Here is a 24,854-nt window from a genome sequence, read left to right on the forward strand (position 1 = left end):
GTCAGGTGGGCTGGTATTCCCATCTGTTGAAGAATTTCCCGTAGTTTATTGTGATCCACACAGTCAAAGGCCTTGGCATAGTCAATAAAGCAGAAATAGATGTTTTTCTGGAACTCTCTTGCTTTTTAATGATCCAGCAGGTGTTGGAAATTTGATTTCTGGTTCCTTTGCCTTTTCTAAAACCACCTTGAACATCCGGAAGTTATTGGATATTCAATGCATTCTAAAGATCGTTTCCTCTGTGGTGTACAAATTTACATTTATTTACACAACATATGTTTAATTTTATTTCCAAAGACGAGTCTCATGCTTATTTTTTTTAGAATTTCTCAAACTTTTTATTTGTTTAGTAATGTGACATGGAGAGTATTTAACAATATTGCCCATAATTACCTGTTTTCTTTCATGGCTGTATAACTCATACCTATGTTGTAGATGAATGTGTTCACAAATTGATAGCCATTTAAGTGCTAGTGGGAATATTCATGTGCAAGTAATTATGAACATGTGCAAGTCTTTCTGCATGACAGATAATATAAAACAATGTGCATAAATTTTATTTAAATGGTATTTCCACATTATACTCCCTTAAAATTAGTCCTACCAGTTTACTTGTTCGACAGATTATTTGTAGGAGTATTACTTGTTGACAATTTCAATTTCCCAGAGTTTCCATGTCACCTTTTATATATCATTGGCCATTTCACTTCTGTGAATTTGCTGTTCATACTTTTCATTTATTTTCATATTGGACTGCTAGACTTTTCATTGGAGATTTGTAGTCTTTCTTATTGCACAGTGACTACCAACCCTTTGTCTATTAAAAGTGCCACCATGTAGATTTGAGGAAAACTGCGTAATCCTATACGTTTGATTTAAAAACATTTTCTACTATGGAAACATATGGTTCTACCTTCTTACTTTTCTGTTAGTTCTACTTTTCTTCAAGTATATGCCAATTACCTAGGTGTGTTCTATATGGTAAAATTTCCTATAATTCCCTGAACATCAATGTTTCTTTTTTAAAATAAATTATGCCTAAGGCTGATGAATGTTTTTTATATGTTGTGGATGATGATCCCGTTGACCAACAAGACAAGACTCATTCCATCACCTGGATATTTTGACTATAAACTGATTTCCCGATGTATAGTTTTCATCAGTACCTTCAGATTGTTTCATCTGATTCACCAATTTTTTACAAAATTTACATGATTTTTGTTCTGTGCTCATTGTTTCTGATTATTTCAGTCATAGTGGACCTAGGTTTAAAGAAAATAATGTCTATAATATTTTCTGTCATGATAAAGGATTGAATGTTCACATGTAAGTGTTATGAGAAGGATGGCCAGTAGCTTCCTGAGGAAAGAGACAAAAGAATGATAAATGCTGATCTAAAGTGTGGTTATGGTATAACATAATGTGAAAGTGAAAGTTGCTCAGTCATGTCCAACTCTTTTAGACCCCATGGACTGTAGCCTACCAGGCTCCTCTGTCCATGGAATTCTCCAGGCCAGAGTACTGGCCTGCTGGTAGCTGTTTCCTTCTCCAGGGGATCTTCCCAATGTGGTATCGAACCCAGGTCTCCCTTGTTGCAGGCGGATTCTTTACCATCTGAGCCACCAGGGGAGCCCAAGAATACTGGAGTGGGTAGCCTATCCCTTCTCCAGGGGAATCTTCTCAATCCAGGAATCAAACTGGGACCTCCTGCATTGCAGGTGGTTTCTTTACCAGCTGAGCTACCAGGGAAGCCCATATTATAATATAATAGCAAATAATTCAGTCTATGTTCAACAAACCCATTGAATTTTTCACCATATCTGCAAGTAAGTGGTGCTGTGTCTTGACTTGTAAAAATATACATAGATTTAGCTATGTATATCGATATAGATAAAATCATAAATATAATCAGGTAGCTTTGGAGAGAATGAAAATTCAAAAGTCCCTTTAGAGTTCAGGCTATAATTTTCCTAACATACAGTTGAGAACTTATATCCATTAGCAAAGGCTGATTATGGGAGTCAAAATAATAGGTGAATAAATGGTGGATGACAAAAAGAGAATTAGGTCATGAAATTAAAGATTTTTGCAAATATCTCAATTTTATAAAAGGAAGCATGTAGCAGTTGCTATACTTCTAATTCCACAAACACTCCAAAGGCAAATGAGTTTAACTGGATGAAGGCAAGTGTCTTGCCATGGCTTTAGGTAAAAAGTGATGTTGAGGCTAGATGCACAATAAAAATGAAGAACTATTAGTGGTCTCACAAATAAAAGTAAAGGGTGAATCTTTCAAAAGAATTCCAATTATTGAACAATTTCTATAGCAAGGAAAAGCTATAAAATTTATACAGAAATGAAGACAAAATTCTGAATATCTACAAAGTAATATTGATACTATGAATAGACTTTCATTGTTCTTGTTTCTACACTCAACATGTGAAAAACCATTAAATTCAATCATATCTTTTTAGTACAACTTTTGTATTAAAATAATAAATTTCAATACATACCCACATAGTTTTATGGAGGAGTTCTATTTATGAGGCAGAACTGTTAGAGCAGCAGAACCAAGCCTTTTAGGTCCCTGGTTTTGTGGAAGACAAATTTTCCATGGACTGGGGTAGGAAGCAATGGTTTTGGGATGATTCAAGCACATTACATTTATTGCTCACTTTATTTCTATTATTGCATCAGCTCGACCTCAGATCATCAGGCATTAGATCTCAGAGGTTGGGGACCCCTGCGCTGAGGTCTCAGATACAGTTAGTCTCTTTTCCCCTTCTTTCCTCTCTTAGTGAACTTCCAGCAACAAAACAGAAAACATTTTGTGATGACAAACATGGCAGTTGCCACACAGGCCAGCAGGAACCCGATGACATCCAAAGAGTGGTACTGGAACCAGGTGAGGTCATGGATAGCTGGCCTCAAGTGCTTGGCTCCTTTGTGGCGCATGACAAACTCGATCCAGAAGACTGCTCTGTCCAAGGGCTTCATCGGCTGATCATGTTGAATGGCTGATAATCTCATCACATTCTCTTTGTAGCTGAAGGAAAATCAAACAGTGATCATTTATGGAATGAACTATAATAGGTAAATATGTGAAATTTTCTTGCAGATGGTAACACAGAGTGCAACACAGAGTGGAAGAAAAATAGATAATTTTTTCCAAGTGATTATTGAGATATTAGCTTAAGGGCTAGGATTTCTTAAATGCATAGCATTTCAAGCTACAAAGAAAAGAAAGAAAATGGGAGAGAACAAGATTGTACATTCTGAAGAATGGAATGAGCCATCCCAAAGGGAAATAAAAGAAAAGAAATTTGTAATATGTTTGTCCAAAATTTGAATTGTCTCATAAAGAATTGTTAATAGACCTGGTAGATGTATTTCAAAACGTTATAATCCAGATATAGCAGGTAAATCAGTGATGAGGTTTGGAGACATGTCCAGACAGGGCTGATATTACATTAGTGAAGTGGTGGTTGAAAGTTTGGAAGTAGATTGAGTCAGTTTGATTCCTGACTCTTACTTTGTTGGCTGCTTTTTTATTCTTTCTGTTCCTCAGATTTAAAAAAAGAATTTTTTTATTAACGTTTTAAAACTTTTTTTATTTTTTAAACTTTTAATTTTACTTCGGAGTGCTCAATCATGATAGAACCTGTTTCTCAGTTTTTCATTGTTATATAAAATGGCTAGGGATAGTACCTTATCTAATTATTTTGAGAATATTTTACTGATTCTTAGAGGCATTCCTAGCATGCAGTAGACACTCAGTAAATATTTACTAGTATTGTTGTTCTGGTTCTTGTTCTAGAAATTCTGGAGAAGGCTCAACATTTCACTCTCAGGCATTGCAGACACACTTGTTTCTACTGTTGAAATGCTGGCAGACTAATAGACAAGAAAGAAGAATAAAGAGATATAGCTCATGAACTTTAAATCACAAAGTACTGTATCATGGCAATGTAGTAATAACAATGGAAGTAACTTTTCTTCCTTTTCTGTCAAAAACACAGGATGAGAACTGGGTTTTTGAGAAGACTACAGTAATCCTGGAAATATATTTTTAATACAATAGGAATAGACTACAATAAAGAAGTTACTTAATATGTGTAAAGCAACACTGTTTTACTAAATACAACATGTAGCATATCATGAACATTCAGTACATCTTCATTTTTGACACCAACACTACACTATTAAAAATTCAAAAGACATATAAATACTAGAGATATGTACATTTCCATAAAAACAGCAAATGATAGAGTTGTTTCTTTTAAAAAAAGAAAAAAATTGTTTTTCATGCTGCTCACTTAGGACAATAGCTGCGCTAAAATTAAATTTAAATAACACTGCTTATAAAACACAAAATGCATTTTGCTGCCATTACTGACACATTCTCAAAATGTTTTCTTTACAAAGTCATTATGATTAAAAGAAGGGGTATATATACATCATATTTGTGATATTAATATAATTGTGTCATTGAAATTCATGTATATCCTGAAGTGATTTGGAAATCAAATATTTCTGTTTTCAGAAAATGTGGCTTTGAAACAGGGATATCTCAACATAACTATCTATTCCAAATAAGAAAAAAACAAGCACAAATAAAAAACTCTGAATAAACTTAAATTTATAAGCTGTATCTACATAGTTGTAGTTGAGTAATAGAAAATTCTAGTTGTTTACCATTTATCAATGATGGGATCAAAATATTATTACAGACTAGCAGATAGCGGAGAAGGCAATGGCAACCCAATCCAGGACTGTTGCCTGAAAAATCCCATGGATGGAGGAGCCCGGTAGGCTGCAGTCCATGGGGTTGTGAAGAGTTGGACACGACTGAGCAACCTTACTTTCACTTTTCACTTTCATGCATTGGAGAAGGAAATGGCAACCCACTCCAGTGTTCTTGCCTGGAGAATCCATGGACTGGGAAGCCTGGTGGGCTGCCGTCTATGGGGTCCCACAGAGTCGGACATGACTGGAGCGACTCAGCAGCAGCAGCAACAGCAGCAGCAGATATAGAGAACAATCTATTGGTTACCAGATTTGGGGGAGCAGAATCACATGGGTGGGGGAGTAGGAGGCAAAACTATTAGGAATAATATAAGCTCAAGGAGGTGTTGCAAAACACTGGGAATTAACCGCAATTTGCTAATTACTTTAAATGGAAAATAACCTTTAAAAATTGTATAGCATTTTAAAAACAAGGAATATCCCAAATATGGGCTTCCCTGGTGGCTCAGATGTAAAGAATCTGCCTGCAATGCAGAGACCTGGTTTGATACCTGGGTCAGCAAGATCCTCTGGAGAAGGGAATGGCTACCTACTCCCATGTTCTTGCCTGGAAAATTCCATGGACTGAGGAATCTGGTGGGATACAGTCCATGGGGTCCCAAAGAGTCGAACACAGCTGAGAAACCAACACTTTCACATTTTCACGTCAGCATACTCCTCCAAAGTCAATTACATTTAGATTTTATAATTCTTCCAAACAAGACAAAATGACCACAGTAAAAAAAACAAAAAAAAACCCCAAGAATATACCCACCTTTATAAATAGTATATACATAGTTGAAACTGGGTAATTAGAAAGTTATAGCTGTTTGTCATTTATCAGAGATGGAGTCAAAATATTAGCATAGAAAACTTGGAAAATATTAAATGTAATCAGAATTTGAAATGGATTAATGGATTATTTCATGGTACTTATGAAAATAAACCATATTTTAAGAGTTTAAAACCTTTGAGAAGTTCACATGCTGAAAGAGAGTAAAGTGGGCAGATGAGGATCCACAGCATTCATGGTTCCCTACAGTAACTGTTCTCAGTGCTTCTTAATCCTTCTATTACCATTTCAGTAGTTCTTCGCATTCTAATGATTAAGTTTTTCAAAATTTCTCCACTATCTTTAAACCACTGACAAACCTTTTCCATAAAACAATGAAAAAATCTTAATGTGACACTCACAACCTGTTATTATTGTCTGTTTTCAAAGCATTGAGCAAATCTTACACCTCATTGTGCTTATGTTAAGACTCATGGCTGCCTCCCTGATCTTCAGATGAGAACTTCTCCAGCAAGAGTAGCTAGAAAAAAAAAAAATATATATATATATATATATATATATATATATATATATAAAATGAACTGAACTGAACTATGTACTCACGAAGGATTATTAATGACTTCCTTCAATGCGTTGAGCAAATCACTTGTTGACATTGTTTCGAAATCCAACCTGACAGCTGTTCCCTTGGCTTTCATTCGAGCGATGTTATCATCTTGATCAGCAAACAAAGGAGTGCCCACCATAGGGATCCCGTGATAGATGGCCTCATAAACGCCATTGCTTCCACCATGAGTTATAAAGGCTTTGGTTTTTGGATGGCCTAGGATTGAGTGGATTTTAGTAAAATTATTAATTATAACTCAGAATAAAATGAGAAGTGGTTATTATAAGGCACTGGAAGAATCAGTATCTTTTAGACAACAGATTATTATGTATATGAAAGTGTTTTTAACTTGCTTTCAGAACTCAGAGAAGAAAAGGCTATGTCTGCTGAAGGGGTAAATGAAGACTTTGTGAAAGAGGCACTGAGTCACTTGAACATCACAAATGAATCCAGGATTGGCAGGTGAACAACTTGAAAAAGCATTCTGGGTAAAAGAAACCACATGTGCAAAAAAAGAGGAGGGCATGCAAGAATTTATTCTCCTAAAGATAGAGTAAAGTCATTTATTTCGATAAGAATGGTGTCAGGGGAAAAGAAGGATAATGTTAATGGCACTGGAACCAGAGGAAGGGAAAGCTAAATTTTATCTTGAAGTGTGTTATTGCTTCACAGAAATGATTGTGAATTTTTTCTTACAGAAAATTGAGAGTCACTGGTAATGGCAGGAGAGTTCTCATTTTTAGTAGCATTTAATATACTTCTACAGAATGGAAAATATAAGTATAAGGAAAGAATTCAGAGAGAGAACAACAATCCAGGAAGTTACTGAAAAGTTCACTGTGAGAAGCAATTACAGCTAAAGTAAATATTCTGGCTGTAAGGGATGTGACTACGTAGAATAAAATGACAACTTTTATATATTCTCCTTTTTTCCAATAGCAAAGAAAATTATAATAAACTAGTAAAGTTTTCTTTTTCAGCGTTTCAATAATAGCTTTGTAAGTGTGTTTTCTGTTGAAGCATTCTCACTCTGCTCAGCTGTTTCATGTTTTCATTATTTGTTCTGACAAGTCTCACCAAGAAGATCATTCTGGGGAAGCCATTTATACAACCGGGTGTTGGGTCCTAAGGTATCTGGTTTTTTGCCATCATATCTCCATAGAACCTGTTAAAGGTAAAAGAAATACCTTATTCTATGAGTTGAACATCAAAGTTATACTAATAATTTCTAAATTGACTCAAATACATAGAATTACATGTCCTCCACATGACATGTAAGGATATGAAGACATATTAAGTAATGGTAACTATTAATACAAAGACATAAATAGGAATACCTATGTTGGATGTGTTAATTATGTGCACATGATGGCACAGACAAGTGAGATTTTCAATGACCAACTCAAATATTTAAAAAACTGTTTTGTTGTTGCTTTTCAGTCACTAAGTTGTATCCAACTCTTTGCACTGCATGGACTGCAGCATGCTAGTCTTCCCTATCCTTCACTATCTCCCAGAATTTTCTCATATTCATATCCATTGATTTGGTGTTGCTATCTAACCAACTCATCCTCTATCACTCCCTTCTCCTCCTGCCCTTAATCTTTCTCAGCATCAGGATCTTTTTCAATGAGTCATCTCTTTGCATTAGGTGGCCAAGGTATTACAGCTTCAGCTTCAGCATCAGTCCTTCCAATGAATATTCAAGGCTAATTTCCATTGGTTTAACTAGTTTGATCCTGCACTCCATGGACTCTCAAGAGTCTTCTCTAGCACCACAATTCAAAAGCATCAATTCTTTGGCACTCAGCCTTCCTTATGGTCCAACCCTCACATCCATACATGACTACTGAAAAACCATAGCTTTCACTATATGGACTTTTCTGGGCAAAGTGATGCCTTTGCTTTTTAATATGCTGTCTAAGTTTGTCATAACTTTTCTTCCATGGATAGCTGGTTTTGTTTCTATCACAATAAGTCAGTGGCAGATTACACGTAACCTACACATTTATTTGCTTTCTTTATATGGAGTGCTCATTTTCAGATTCAATGGTCACTGATTTATTTATTTTTGACTGTTATAGAAGAGTTTAATTATATCAAGTAGTTAAAATGGGAAGTTATTTTATTAGAATTTTACATGTTTTGATTACAAAGAGAAAAATGTATGCAATCAATCTCTTAAGATTAATATCTTGGCTTATTTATAATTTATTACCCCCTTCATAGATCACATCCTTGTCATGGTAAAGGGGTTTGTGTAACTCAATGAAGCTATTAGCTATGCTATGCAGGGCAACCCAAGGGCAGATGGGTCATGGTGGGGTGTGCTGACAAGTGTGGTCCACTGGAGGAGAGAATGGCCCACCACTTCAGTATTTTTGCCATGAGAGCTGCATGAATAATATGAAAAGGCAAAAATATATGACACTGGAAGATGAGTTCTCCAGGTCAGAAGGTGTCCAATATGCTGCTGAGGAAGAGTGGAGGGCAATTACTAAGAGTTCCAGAAAGAATGAAGTGACTGGGCCAATGAAGAAATGATGCTCAGTTGTAGATGTCTGGTGGTGAAAGTCTGATGCTGTAAAGAATATAGGATCCTGGAAGATTAGGCCAGTGAAATCAAGGTAATTGGACGTGGTCAAGCAGGAGATGGCAAGAATGAACATCAATATCTCAGGAATCCAAGAACTAAAATGGACAAGTTCAGTGGATTTATTTCAGATGACCATTATATCTACCACTGTGTTTAAGAATCCCTTAGAAGAAATGTAGTATCCCTCACAGTCAACAAAAAGATCAGAAATGGAGTGCTTGGGTGCAATCTGAAAAACAAGAGAATGATCTTGTTTCATTTCCAAGGCAAACCATTGAACATCACAGCAATCCAGGTCTATGCCACAGCCACTAAGGCTGAAGAAGCTGAAGTTGATTGATTCAGCAAGATCTACAAGACCTTCTAGAATTAACACTAAAAAGAAAGAAGAAGAAGAAGAAGGAAGAAGAAGAAGAAAGAAGAAGAAGAAGAAGAAGAAGAAAAAGAAGAAGAAGAAGAAGAAAGAAGAAGAAGAAGAAGAAGGAGGAGGAGGAGAAGGAGAAGAAGAAGAAGGAGAAGAAGAAGAAGAAGAAGAAGGAGAAGAAGGAGAAGAAGGAGAAGAAGAAGGAGAAGAAGGAGAAGAAGGAGAAGAAGAAGGAGAAGGAGAAGGAGAAGGAGAAGGAAGAAGGAGAAGGAGAAGGAGAAGGAAGAAGAAGAAGAAGAAGAAGAAGGAAGAAGAAGAAGAAGAAGAAGAAGGAGAGGAGGAGGAGGAGGAGGGGGAGGAGGAAGAAGAAGAAGGAGAAGGAGAGGAGGACGAGGAGGAGGGGGAGGAGGAGGAGGAGAAGAAGTCTTTTCATCATAGGGATTGGAATATAAAGAAGTCAAGAGATATCTAGGATAACAGGCAAGTTTGGCCTTGTAGTACTAAAAGGAGCAGGCAAAGGCTAACAGACTTTAGTCAAGAGAACACACTGGTCATAGTAAACATCGTTTTCCAACAACTGATGACTCTATACATGGACATCACCAGATGGTCAATATCAAAATCAGATTGATTATTTTCTTTACAGCTGAAAATGGAGACGCTCTATGCAGTCAGCAAAAGAAGACCTGGAGTTGAGTGTGGTTTAGATCATAAGCACCTTAGTGCATAATTCAGATTTGAATTGCAGAAAATCTTGAATTGAAAGTGGGGAAAACCGCTAGGCCATTGAGGTATGACAGAAATCAAATTCCATAAAATTACACAGTGGAGGTGATGAATAGATTCAAGGGATTATATCTGATATACAGAGTGCCTGAAGAACTGTGGATAGAGGTGTGTAACATTGTACAGGAGGCAGTGATCAAAACAATCCCAAAGAAAATGAAATGCCAGAAGGCAAAGTGGTTATCTGAGGAGGTTTATAATAGTTGAGAAAAAAAGGGAAGTCAAATCCAAGGGAGAAAGGGAAAGAAAGATATACTCAACTGAATGCATAATTCCAGAGGATAGATAGGAGAGAAAAGAAGGCCTTCTTAAATGAACAATGCAAAGAAATAGAGAAATCAATGGGATATGAAAGACTAGAGATCTCTTCAAGTAAGTTAGAGGTACCAAGGGATCATTTCATGCAAAAATGGGCACAATAAAGGACAGAAACGGTATGGACTTAACAGAAGCAGAAGATGTTAAGAAGAGGTGGCAAGAATACACAGAAGAACTATACAAAAGAGGCCTGAATAACATGGATAACTGTGATGGTTCGGTCACTCAGCTAGAGCCAGACGTCTTGGAGTGTGAAGAAAATGGGACCTTAGGAAGTATTACTATGAAGAAAGCTAGTGGAATTTTAGCTGAGGTATTCCAAATCCTAGAAGATGATACTGTTAAAGTGCTGCACTCACTATGCCAGCCAATTTGGAAAACACAGCAGTGGCCACAGGACTGGAAATGGTCAGTTTTCATTCCAAACCCAAAAAAGGGTAATGCCAAAGAATGTTCAAACTACTGTAAAATTATATTCCTTTCACATGCTAGCAAGGTAATACTCAAAAATCATTTAGCTTGGCCTGAGCAGTACATGAACCAAGAACTTCCAGGTTTCAAAAAGGCAGTGGAACCAGAAATCAAATTGCCATCATTCATTAGATCATAGAAAAAGAAGAGAATTCCAGAAAACCATCTATTTTTGCTTCACTGACTACGCTAAACCTTTGACTGTGTGGATCACAATAAAGTGTGGAAAATTCTTAAAGAGTTGGGAATACCAGACCAGCTTAACTGCCTCCTGAGAGACCTGTATGCAGGTCAAGAAGCAACAGTTAGAACCAGACATGAAACAATAAACTCGTTCAAAATAGGGAAAGGAGTACAGAAAAGCTGTATATTGTCACTCTGGTTATTTAACCTACATATGCACAGTTCATCATGTAAACTACTGGGCTAGGTGACTCACATTTGGAATCAGGATTGCTGGAAGAAATATTAACTACCTCAGATATGCAGATGATACCACTCTAATGGCAGAAAGTGAAGAGGAACTAAGAGACTCCTAATGTGGGTGAAAGAGGCGAGTGAAAAAGCTGTCTTAAAACCCAACATTCAAAACAATAACTCCATGGCATCTGGTCCCATCACTTCATGGCAAATATATGGGGAAAATGTGGAAGCTGTGACATATTTTATCTTCTTGGTCTCCAAAATCATTGTGGATTGTGACTGCAGCTGTGAAATGAAAAGACACTTTCTTCTTGGAAGAAAAGCTAAGACAAATCTAGACAGAATATTAAAAGCAGAGACATCAATCTGCCAAAAAAGGTCCATATATAATCAAAGCTATTTTTTTTCCCAGTAATCATGTTTGGATATGAGAGTTGGACATTAGAGAAGGGTAGGTAAGGTAAGATAAGGTGAAGTCACTCAGTCGTGTCCAACTCTTTGGGACTCCACGGACTGTAGCTTACTAGGCTCCTGTATCCATGGGAGTTTCCAGGCAAGAGTACTGGAGTGGGTTCCCATTACCTTCTCCAGGGGATCTTGCTAATCTAGGGATAGAACCCAGGTCTCCCACATTGTAGGCATATGCTTTACCATCTGAGCCACCAGGGAAGTCCTTAAAGAAGGTTAAGCACCGAAGATTTGATGCCTTTCAATTGTGGTGCTGGAGAAGATTCCTGAGAATCCCTTGGACTGCAAGGACATCAAACCAGTCAATCTTTAATGAACCCAATCTTGAATATTCATTGGAAGTGCTGATGCTGAAGCTCCAATACTCTGGCCACCTGATAAGTCATTGGAAGAGACCCTGATCTGGGGAAGGTTGAAGGCAAAAGGAGAAGGGCTGGCAGAGGATGACATGGTTAGATAGCATCACTAAATCAATGGACATGAATCTGAGCAAACCCTGGGTAATAGTGAAGGACAGGGGAGCCTAGCATGCTGTAGTCCATGGGATTGCAATGATTCAGATAGCTTAATGATTGAACAACAACAGCATAATGTTTTAATAATAAGTTAATCAGTGCTATGGAAGAAGTTTGTTCTTTTAAATTACAAATTATTAAGCACTACTTCCAAATACAATGAACAGTGTAATTGTTTGACTTGAATCACTATTGCATAACTACATTTATTGTTAAAATTTCACTCCCAAGAGCATCTGTATGTCTGTTGTGTCCTCAGGAGTCCTTCAAGGAAAAGGAACAGGTGACAAAGCAGAATTTACTGGTTAATCTTCCTGCCCATGCTACCATTGTATTAATAACACCAAAAGTCACACTGTGTCTCTTATATATCATTCTTTTTGATTACTATGTTGAATAATTAAAATTATCATGGATCAAAGGCACTCCCTGTACTGCAGTAGCACCTGCCCTGTATATTTTGGTTTATATATACATATCTATGCATATGTATAGATATGAGATAAATTGCTGCTATCATATTATTTACCTTTCTGATAGTAAATGTCTAAAATCAGATCTTTACAGAGTTTAACAGACTCATTAAATAGTTGTCCATGATTAAGTTATTGTATCTACCTTTTGTGGAATTTGAGCGAGGGCTGATGCAATCACCTTGGCTCTGTCTTCTGACATGTTACTGACCATTGACCCCAAAGAAAACACCACAATACCATTTTCTCCAGAGCTCTGCACAAAGTCTTCCATTTCCTGTGAAAAAAGAATTTGCTCCATCACAAAAGAGCAGCAGCATAGCATACATTATTGAAGGAATTTCTATAAGCAACTAAAGAGAGAAAATCAGAAATTGCCTTGAGATATTAGAGTAGTGATTTCTTACAATAATGTTGTGGTAAGATACACATGGCATAAAATTTACTTTCTTAATTGTTCCTAAGTGTATAATATAGTAGTGTTAATTATACTGACATTGTGCAACCAATCTCCAGAACTTTTTCATTGGGCAAAACTGGAAGTCTATGATGATTAAGAAACTCTACTTTCCTCTTTCTCCACTCTTTGGCAAGTTTCATTCTATTCTGTTTCTGCAAATGAGTTTAGTCTGGATACTTTGCATAAGTTGAATTGTACAGTATTTGTCTTTTTCTGACTAGTTAGTTTCCCTTAATGTAAGGTTCATTCATGTTGTTACACGTGTCAGAATTTCTTACAGTATTTGTCCTTCTGTGTCTTGTCAAAAAGATAAACAAAATTGAAAACCTTTAGTTAGACTAATCAAGAAAAAAAAGTGACTCAAATAAATAAGATTAGAAATGAAATGGAGACATTACAACTGATACTGAAAAAATGCATAGGATCCTGAGACTACCATGAATAATTACAAGCTAAGAAATTATTAATACATATATGAGAAGAATGGAGCATTTCTTAAAAACAGAACCCACCAAGACTGAATCAGGAAGAAGTAGAAAATCTGTACAGTCCTAATAAGTAAAGAATTTGAATTGGTAATCAATAACCTATCAACACACAAAAGCCCAGGACCTGATGGCTTCACTGACATATTCTATGAAGTATCATAGAAAAATTAATGCCAGTTTTTAAAAAAATATTTAAAAATTTAAGAGAAGGGTAGGTACATTTCCAAAGTCATCCTACAAGATCATCATCATGATCATGATACTGAATAGATAAGGGCATTACAAGAAGATAAAACTAAAGTCAATATCCAGTTCGAGTATTGATGCAAAAATTCTCAACAAAAAATCAACAAGCCAAATTCAAGAACACATTAAAAGAATTATATACTACGACCAAGTGAGATTTATCTCTGGGATGCAAGGATAAATAGAATGAACTATAAAATAACTTGATTATCTCAATAGATGTCCAAAATACATTTGACAAGGTATGACATTCTTTCATGATGAAACCCTCAACATATAGGGTATAGAAGGAAAATACCTCAATGTAATAAAGAACATATATGAGAAACCCAAAGCTAACGTTATACTCAATAGTGAACACTTGAAAGCTTTTGCTCTAATCAGAAACAAAATAAGGATGCCTACTCCCACACTGATTCAATATAGTAGTAGAAGCTCTAGTTGAGCAACTAGGTGAGACAAAGAATTAAAAGACATCCTAAATAGAAAGGATGAAGTAAAATTTTTCTTTTTTATAGAAGACATGACATTTTTTGTACAGAGAATCTCACAGATTCAACAAAAACAACAACAACAACAACAACAAGAAAATCCCTGAACTAGTCAACAAATTCAGTAAAGTTGCAAGATATAAAATCACTATATAGAATTCAGTTCCATTTCTGTGTACTAATAATGAAACATCTGGAAAAAAAAAAAACTATCCCATTCACAATAGCATCAAAAGCAAGAAATTAACTAAAATAAATTTAATCAGTGAAGCAAAATATCTGTATAGTGATAAATATAAGAATTTGTAAGAATTAGAAGAAAACACAAATAGATGGAAAGTCATCATGTAACATGGACTAGAAGACTAATACTATTAAAATATTGACATTACCAAAAGCCAAAAGACTCACACTTTCAAATTTCATATTTACCACAAAGTTGCAATATTTCAAATAATAGTGTATTGGCCCCCAAATAGGCACAGAGATCATGGAACAGCATACAGGGTTCAACTAATATTCAGTAAAGGAGCAAGGGAGACAAGAATATCCATTGTGGAAATATTAGTCACTTCTTTCTTCTCTGAGGAAACTGGATAAATATATGAAAAAACAAAAAACGAGACCTCTATCTTATACCATCACCAAAACAACTCAAAATGAATCAACTACTTAAACACAAGACCAGATACCATAACATCTGTAAAAGAAAGTATAATGATGATACTCCTAGGCACTGGTCTTGAAAATGATTTTTTTTATATGACATCAAGACCACAACAAAAGAAAAAAAAAAATCACGAGTGGGACTACACTACATCAAGCTTAAAAGCTTCTGCACAGCAAAAGATCTCCAAGATGAAAATGCGATCTACAGAATGGAAGAAAAGTTTTATAACCACATATTGAGTGAGGGGTTAAGATCCAGAATATATACACAACTCATACAACAAAATTCAGTTAAAGAATGGGCAGATGAACAAGATAGACACTTGACAGAGAAGATTTCTACATGATCACCGGGTATAGGAAAAGATACTCAACATCAGTAATCATCAGGGAAAAGTATTTCAAAATTACAATCAGATATTCCCTCACCTCTATTAAAAGTCTATAACCAAGAAGAGAAAATTGTTGTCAGAATGTGGAGAAAAGTGAATGCTTGTACACTCTCAGTGGGAATGTAAATTGGTTTAGCCCTTAAGGAACATAAATTGAAGGTTTCTAAAACAATTAAAGATACATCTATTGTATGATCTGGCAATTCTACTTCCGGGTATATAGTCAAAGGAAATAAGAACAGGATAGTGAAGAGGTATATGTGCTTCCATGTTGACTGCAGCATTATTCACAATTAGCTAAGGGAAAAACCTTAAGTGCCCACCTATGGATGAATTATTTAAAGATGTTTCATAGATACACACAGACATACACACAGAGAGACATGCTCAGAATGGAATGTTATTCACCCACAAGAAAGAAGGAAATTCTGCCATTTTTGACAACATGGGTGGACCTTGAAGACATTATGCTAAAATTTGTGCTTTCATTTTAATCTCTACTCTATTCCTATAATCAAATATACACTATGATATATATCCTGAAAATTGTAATTCTAGCTTATGCCTTTTTAACCTTCAAGAAAACTGTGATCTTATTATATTTGGGTTTTTTTCAAGTGAATATTTTATTATATCTGATTTAGTATAATTTAGCATTGTTTGGACTTTCCTAATGGCTCAGATGGTAAAGAATCTGCCTGGAGTGCAAGAAACCAGGATTTGATCCCTGGGTCGGGAAGATCTCCTGGAAAAGGGAATGGCTACCCACTCCAGTACTCTTGCTGGAGAATCCTGTGGACAGAGGAGCCTGGAGGACTACAGTCTATAGTGTCACAAAAAGTCAGACATGACTGAAGTGACTTAGCAGCAGCAGCATTTAATGTCAACTTTTTTAATGTTAGGAATTTTTAAGGTTTTGGTGATCAGATGAAGAAGATGAAATACTAAAGTATTTTTGAAAGTTTTAAGGCTTTTCACCAGTGCACTAGCTAAAATAAATGTCTTTTTCCAACAATATAAATGACTGTATATATAAATGTATATATATACAGAGATTTATTTAAATTTATTTAAAGTAAATCATCCTGATTCATGTCAATATATGGCAAAACCCACCACAGTAATGTAAAGTAATTATCCTCCAATTAAAATAAATTAATTAATTTAAAATAAAGAAAAAAATGAGTTAATTTAATATCTCTGTGAACACTGTACTCTAGTTTTCACTCATTATTGTCTATATCTATCAAGAATCTGCTAAATGGTCTCTTCCTACTGTTAACCATTTACAATCCAACCCAGTGACTACATCTTGCTTTTTACTTTTACATTATATATGACCATCTCTTTCTCAGGGCTTTTCTCATTGCTCAGTTGGTAAAGAATCTGCCTGCAATGCAGGAGACCCAGCCACTCTTTCCAAATCGGGAAAGGAGTACATCAAGGCTGTATATTGTCACCCTGCTTATTTAACATATATGCAGAGTGATTGCCAGGAGAAATATCAACAACCTCACATATGCAGATGACACCTCCCTTATGGCAGAAAGTGGAGATGAATCAAAGAGCCTCTTGATGAAAGTGAAAGAGAAGAGTGAAAAACTTGGCTTAAAACTCAACATTCAGAAAACCAAGATCATGGCATCCGGTCCCATCACTTCATGACAAATCGATGGGGAAACAGTGGAAACAGGGAGAGACTTTACTTTTTTGGGCTCCAAAATCACTGCAGATCGTGACTACAGTAATGAAATTAAAGGACATTTGCTCCTTGAAAGAAAAACTATAACCAACTTAGACAGGATATTAAAAAGCAGAGACATTACTTTGCCGACAAGGTCCATCTAGTCAAAGCTATGGTTTTTCCAGTAGACATGTATAGATGTGAGAGTTGGACTATAAGAAAGCTGAACACCAAAGAGTTGATGCTTTTGAACTGTGGTGTTGGAGAAGACTCTTGAGAGTCCCTTGGACTGCAAGGAGATCAAACCAGTCAATCCTAAAGGAAATCAGTCTTGAATATTCATTGGAAGGACTGATGTTGAAGCTGAAACTCCAATACTTTGGCCACTTGATGTGAAGAACTGACTCATTGGAAAAGAACCTGATGCCAGAAACAATTGAAGGTAGGAGGAGAATGGGACGGCAGAGGATGAGATGGCTAGACGGCATCACTGACTTGATGGACATGATTGTGAGCAAGCTCCGGGAGTTGGTGATGGACAGGGAAGCCTGGCATGCTGCAGTCCATGAGGTTGCAAAGAGTTGGACATGACTGAGTGACTGAACTGAACTGACCTGAACCAGCCACTTAAGAGAAATCAATCTTATTTATAATTTATTAGTAATAAGTTAATTAAGGTAACTGAAAAGTAAAAGTATAGCTGCTTAGATTACAAATTGTAAAGCATTACCTACAAGAAAAAAATAATTAGTAATTTTTGACATGAATCAAGAGTGTTTCCAACTTTCCTGATTTGGAGATAGTTTACATTTGTAAAGGAAGGCTTATTATTATTTTTTTTTGTAATTTATAAGTATCAATAATGCTGTTGAAAAAGTTCCAACTTTGTGATAATAAAATTTATTGAGCTGACCATGAACACATTAACAATGAACTACAAAGGAGTGACAGTGACAATCATGTAGTTTCTATACCCAGTAGAAAAGTGTGGTATGGATTTTGGAATTCCCAATCAATTCTCATACACTGGATTATAATTTATAGTGTTTAACCTCTATTTGCTCTGGGAGTGTAAAGTAACTCTATCAGCAAAGAAACAGCATAGGTCCTTAGGAGAAGATTAAATATCAGATAGCAAATTATAAAAGTAGTTAAAAATATCCAAAGACCCCAGGGGAATTTTATGTATTAGAAAATAAGGTACCACTCTATTTGGCGGAGAAGGAGGCTGCTGAATCTTTTCCACGCTGGTTTCCTTATGCTTGATTCCTTCTTACAGTCCCTCTCCCTCCTCAATCAGGAGGAACAATGTGACAGGTTAGAAGCAGGGTCCATTAAAGGCCAGACCTTACCATGCACAGGGTTTACTTAAGGGCAGGACCCCATCTTCTCTTTGATCTTCCTGATTCAGGCTTTGGCAGGACCAAGTCACCAGGGAGGCTGATGTTTCTCTTTCTCTAAGTCACTGTGTCTGGATGGGATCTGGAGGTCTCTTAGGGAACCCTGACCATCCTTTCTCTGAATAGTACCTTGCAAAGCACACTGATAAGGCTACTTTAAAATTTAGGGGAAATGAAAGGGGCCAGGATTATCTGGCAAGCACAATCTTCATGATGCATTCCAGATTTTTATCACTGTTGCATAATGTCCTTGTGCTACTGCATTTACTGTTAAAATTTAACTCTTGAGAATACTTGTATGTTTACTGTGTCCTCAAGAGTCCTTCAATGAAAAGGACAAATGACAAAGCAGAATTTTATGGTTTATCTTCCTGCCCACAATCCCATTATAATATCAAAATTCATACTGGATCTCTTAATACTTTTCATTTTGATAATGTTAAACCAAAGTATTGTTTATAAAAGATACTCTAAACTACTGTCAGTCAGTAGTTCAGTCGCTCAGTCATGTCCGATTCTTTGCAACCTCATGAATCGCAGCACGCCAGGCCTCCCTGTCCATCACCAATCCCCGGAGATCACCCAAAATCATGTGCATCAATTCGGTGATGCCATCCAGCCATCTCATCCTCTGTAGTCCCCTTCTCCTCCTGCCCCCAATCCCTCCCAGCATCAGGGTTTTTTCCAATGAGTCAGCTCTTCCCATGAGGTGGCCAAAGTATTGGATTTTCAGCATTAGTCCTTCCAATGAACACCCAGGACTGGTCTGCTTTAGGATGGACTGGTTGGATCTCCTTGCAGTCCAAGGGACTCTCAAGAGTCTTCTCCAACACCCCAGTTCAAAAGCATCAATTCTTAGGTGCTCAACTTTCTTTATAGTCCAACTCTCACATCCATACATGACCACTGGAAAAACCATAGCCTTGACTAGATGGACCTTTGTTGGCAAAGTTAACATCTCTGCTTTGTAATATGCTATCTAGGTTGGTCATAACTTTCCTTCCAAGGAGTAAGTGTCTTTTAACTTCATGGCTGTAATCACCATTTGCAGTGATTTTGGAGCCCCCAAAATAAAGTCTGAAACTGTTTCCACTGTTTCCCCATCTATTTCCCATGAAGTGATGGGACCAGATGCCATGATCTTAGTTTTCTGAATGTTGAGCTTTAAGCCACGTGTTTCAGTCTCCTCTTTCACTTTCATCAAGAGGCTTTTTGTTCCTCTTCACTTTCTGCCATAAGGGTGGTGTCATCTGCATATCTGAGGTTATTGATATTTCTCCTGGAATTCTTGATTCCAGCTTGTACTTTCTCCAGCCCAGAGTTTCTCATGATGTACTCTGCATATAAGTTAAATAAGCTGGGTGACAATATACAGCCTTGACATCCTCCTTTTCCTATTTGGAACCAGTCTGTTGTTCCATGTCCAGTTCTAAGTGTTGCTTCCTGACCTGCACATAGGTTTCTCAAGAGGCAGGTCAGGTGGTCTGGTATTCCCATCTCTTTCAGAATTTTCCACAGTTTATTGTGATCCACACAGTCAAAGGCTTTGGCATAGTCAATAAAGCAGAAATAAATGTTTTTCTGGAACTCTGTTGCTTTTTTGATGATCCAGGGGATGTGGCAATTTGATCTCTGTTTCCTCTGCATTTCCTAAAACCAGCTTGAACATCTGGAAGTTCATGGTTCATGTATTGCTGAAGTCTGGCCTGGATAATTTTGAGTATTACTTTATTACCGTGTGAGATGAGTGCAATTGTACAGTAGTTTGAACATTCTTTGGATTGCCTTTCTTTGTTACTGGAATGAAAACTGACCTTTTCCAGTCCCTTGGCCACTGCTGAGTTTTCCAAATTTGCTGGCATATTGAGTGCAGCACTTTCACAGAATCATCTTTCAGGATTTGAAGTAGCTCAACTGGAATTCCATCACCTCCACTAGCTTTGTTCATAGTGATGCTTTCTAAGGCCCACTTGACTTCACATTCCAGGATCTGGCCCTAGGTGAGTGATTACACCACTGTAGACCTTGTCATATATATTATGGTTTGTATAAATATCTGAGATAAGTTGGAGCTATCATAGTAGTTGACCTTTGTTGCGGAAATTGTCTGTAATCACATCTTTTATATTATATAAGTGACTCATTAAATATTTTTCCACTCTTAAATTACTTTACCTACCTTTTGTGGAACCTGGGCAAGAGCTGATGCAATCATATTGGCCCTTTCTTCTGTTAATAACCATTGGCTCCAAAGAAAACACCACAATATCTTTTTCTCCAGAGCTCTGGGTAAACTCTTTCACTTCCTGTGGAAAAAAAATTTGCTTCCTGTGGGGAAATTAACAAGCTGACCCTAGTCAGGCTCTCTCGCCCCATGGTCTCAGGCCCTCTCACCCATGTTCTGTAAACAATGAGTTTGCACGGTTATGTAACAGATGGGAGCTGTAACAGATGTAGCACTGCGCATGCACATCCCGAGGTACTTCCGGTCACGGGCTGCTTTGTGCAGTAGACCTGTAGGAGCTTCACCCTGGCTGCTGCTGCACTGGGGCTACAATGGCGTGACCCATGGTTATGTCACATGAGGTTATGTTATGGCTAGGTTATGGTTATGTTATGGCTGCTGGTACAGATGCTGCATCAACCAGGAGAGAAGCTGTTTCATGGCTGCCATGCCAGTCAGGAGAGAATAACCTTGTCTGCAGTTCCTGTGGCTCCTTGAGCCTCCTACCAGCCTCTTAGCTTGTGCCTTGCCTACCCTGGGTTCAGCGAACACTGTGAACACTGTGAATGGCGAGAAAACTGGCGTCACAAACAAGATCAGCAAGACACCTCATCACAAAGGAGCGACAGCATAGCTAACATATTGAAAAGTTGCCCCAAACACCTAAAGAGAGAACATCGGATATATTCTGGAATTATTAGAATAGTAGCTTTTTAAAAGATGTTGCCATCTTAATCATTCCTAAAGGTATGTTTCAGTAGTGTTAAGTGTATTCATATAGTGCAACCAATCACCAGAACTTTTTCATCTGGCAAAAATGGAAGACTATATCATTAAGAAACTACATTTTCCTCTTTCCTCAGCCTCTGGCAGCCATCACTCTGTTTTATGTTTCTACAAATTTAACTAGACTGGATACTTTGGACTTTTATAGTACTTGTCTTTCTGGACTAGCTTATTTCACTTAGAGTAAAATTCATCACTATTGTGTCATGTGTCAGAATTTTCTTCTGAAAGCTAAGTAATACTTTATTACTTATCTAACTCAATGAAACTATGAGCCATGCTGTGTAGGGCCACCCAAGATGGATGAATCATGGTGGAGAGTTCTGACAAAATATGGTCCACTGGAGAAGGGAATGGAAAACCACTTCAGTATTCCTGCCTTGAGAACCCCATGAACAGTATGAAAAGGCAAAAAGATAGGACACTGAAAGACGAACTCCACAGGTTTGTAGGTGCCCAATATGCTACTGGAGATCAGTGGAGAAATAAATCCAGAAAGGAAGAGATTTGGCAGGTTTGCAGAGGAGGCCTCCAATAAATTTGAAATTTGGTAGCACTGAGAGAGGAAATTCTAAATTCCAATAGATGTCATGATGAGTCATATTTCAGCTTTCCCCATTATCTCAAATGTTGTACTGGGTCTTTCTGAAAGGAAAAATAAAAACAAATCTTTGATGAAGTGACTATCTTGTCACATGCATATATTAGGTAATTTTTGGAAAAAGCCTTGGAATGTTTTGGCCAAAGATGTTTCAAAGTGTCTGTTTTTTGATAAAGCAAATACGTATGTGCATGTATAAAATGCAATATGCATGCATGCATGCTAAATCACTTCTGTCATGTCTGACTCTCTGTGAGCTTGTGGACCTAGTAGTTCTCTAGGCTCCTCTGTCCATGGGATTCTCTAGACAAGAATATTGGAGTATTAGTAAGGTAGATGCTGAAGTTTAGTAAGGCAGATATATAATTGCTTGGAGAAGTCTTAATCCTTCAAATTGTGGTTTATGACTTCCTGGAATGCTCTATACTAGTAATGGAACACAGGGTTCTACTTTTAGTATTCCATAAATTTTTATGTAATATTAATGAGTTTGCTGAACCCTGTCATGCCCTCCTCCAGGGGATCTTCCTGACCTAGGGATTGAATCCATGTCTCTTAAGTCTCCTTCATTAAGGTTCTTTACCACTAGTACCATCTTGGGAGCCCATAATATATAATATAGTGTAATATAATAGGAAAACTGAGCTACACAAGTTGGAACAGTTTCTAAGCTACCTGGATACTATTGCTACAAATATGTGTGTAACTCTTCAATATACATGTCTTCATTAATCAAAAATTTTATGATGTTTCTAGTGATGCTTTCTAAATTAAAAAAGGAAGTTTAGTAAGGTAGATATATAATCTTTTGGAGAAGTCTTAATCCTTAAAATTGTGGTTTATGAATTCCTGGAGTGTTCTATGCTAGAAATGGAACACAGAGTTCTATTTGCAGTATTCCATAAAAGTTTCCATAATATTTATGAGTTTGCTGAATCATTTTATATTTTCATTTCCTCATTTCACTTAGAGGAGACAAATTCATGTGACTTTATGTGAATTCACCTTCAAACGAACTAGAAAAAATAAGATTTCATGCTGCCAACTAAAAACATGACTTACCTAGTATTTCACTGTAAGACTTACTCCATGTGTTCTCATTAGACATTTGGAACCAAAAATCAAAATAAAGTACCTATATTTTTGACCCTCTCCATGAATGTCATATGATCACTTAATTCAAACAACATAACAGGTACATGGGATGGTAAGAATGGAAGTTTTCCACTAATCTTTTCAGTTGAATCACCAGGCAAGAAGCAGGGATTGTACAAATAAAGGTACTTTAGGTATCTCAGTGAGCAGCTCACCACAGGATCCAACGGCATCTGCAAGAACAACATCAAACCTGATTCCTGTGTTTTGTCATAAGTCACTTGTTAGAAACAACATCTTTACAGAGATCCTTAAAAACATCAAAAAATTCCCAGTATAAACTTCTTACTAATGAAAAATGTGTCCAAAACAAATCTTTTGCCAGATATGTCCACGTGCTGACCAAATGCTTGATAAAATTCTTACAATGTGCTGTGTACTGTGCTGTTACTCAGTCATGTCTGACTCTTTGGGACCCATGGACTGCAACCTGCCAGGCTTCTCTAGCTAAAGGAAAAGTCTCATATTTAATAGGAGATGTTTCATTGAGATTAACAAGAATGGAATTTGGAGGTGTCAGAACAGTCACCTCATGACCGCTCCTGACAAGTTCATCCAGAACTGTTTTCATATTCATTCAATGATTGTATTCCATTGGCCACACCAGCACCTTTCCACAACTTCTAGAGCTAAAGTAGCAAGTCATCTGTAGCAGTACCAGAAATGAGAGCCACTTCATAGACATTTTGCTCCTGTAAATATTACTGCATCCATTCACCACTGCTCATGCATATATAAAAGGAGAAATCAATCAAGAAGTTAAATTATAACTCCTGGTTTATAATATGGGACTTTATATATTTATAATATAATACAACTCAAATAAGGACATTATATTAATTATCAGCAGAAGTGGAAAGCAAGTGAGAGGGCAAAGAGTAAAACACTTCTAGGTTATACAGTGCGTTCAGTATTGTCAGCGCTGTCACTGATCTAAGAGTTGATGAGTTTACACATGCAAATCCACTATGTTATGTAAGAGACAAGACTAGCCTGAAAACTGTAGCAGGTGAATGTCTGCAGTCTCCTTCAAGCAGAGTTAGAGTTAAGGTGACATCAATAAGATAGATGGGTTATGGTCCGTAGGGTTGCAAAGAGTCAAACGTGACTGAAGCAACTTAGCATGCACACACACAGCAAGATAGACAATTTGAAGATTTCAACACTTGAATCTCCCACAGAGAAATAGCAAAAACTATCAATAAACAACTACAAACCAGTGAATCATATGTTGGGAAAGCTCTGGACTATAATGAAGAAGCAACAGAAACCAGGCATTATTGAAAACTGAGAATGGTCATATAGAAAGCATGGGACTGATTTTACTTGCATTACCCCATCCTCCAGTTCAGAGATTCTGGGTCTTTTGGCTAAGATCAAGTGTATTTGGGACTTCCTACATTGTTCAGTAAAGAATCCACCTGCAGTGTGGAAGACCTGGGTTCAATCCCTGAGTTGGGAAGATCCCTGGAGAAGGGAATGGCCAGAATAAGGTATTCTAGCCTGGAGAATTTCAGGGACTGTATAGTACATGAGGTCATAAATAGTTGGACATGACTGAGCTACTTTTATTTTCAAGTGGCTCAGTGGTATAAAGAACCCACCTGCCAACACAGGGGAACCAAGAGACGAGGGTTCGATCCCTGTTTGGGAAGATCC

At 36.9% G+C, this 24,854-nt stretch overlaps 1 pseudogene; it reads right to left on the bottom strand.

The window, feature by feature from the left end:
• Positions 1–1,946: 1,946 nt before the first annotated feature.
• LOC122428293 lies at positions 1,947–23,880 on the bottom strand (annotated as a pseudogene).
• Positions 23,881–24,854: the final 974 nt, after the last annotated feature.

Source organism: Cervus canadensis, chromosome 26 (assembly GCF_019320065.1).
Source record: "Cervus canadensis isolate Bull #8, Minnesota chromosome 26, ASM1932006v1, whole genome shotgun sequence".
NCBI lineage: Eukaryota > Metazoa > Chordata > Mammalia > Artiodactyla > Cervidae > Cervus > Cervus canadensis.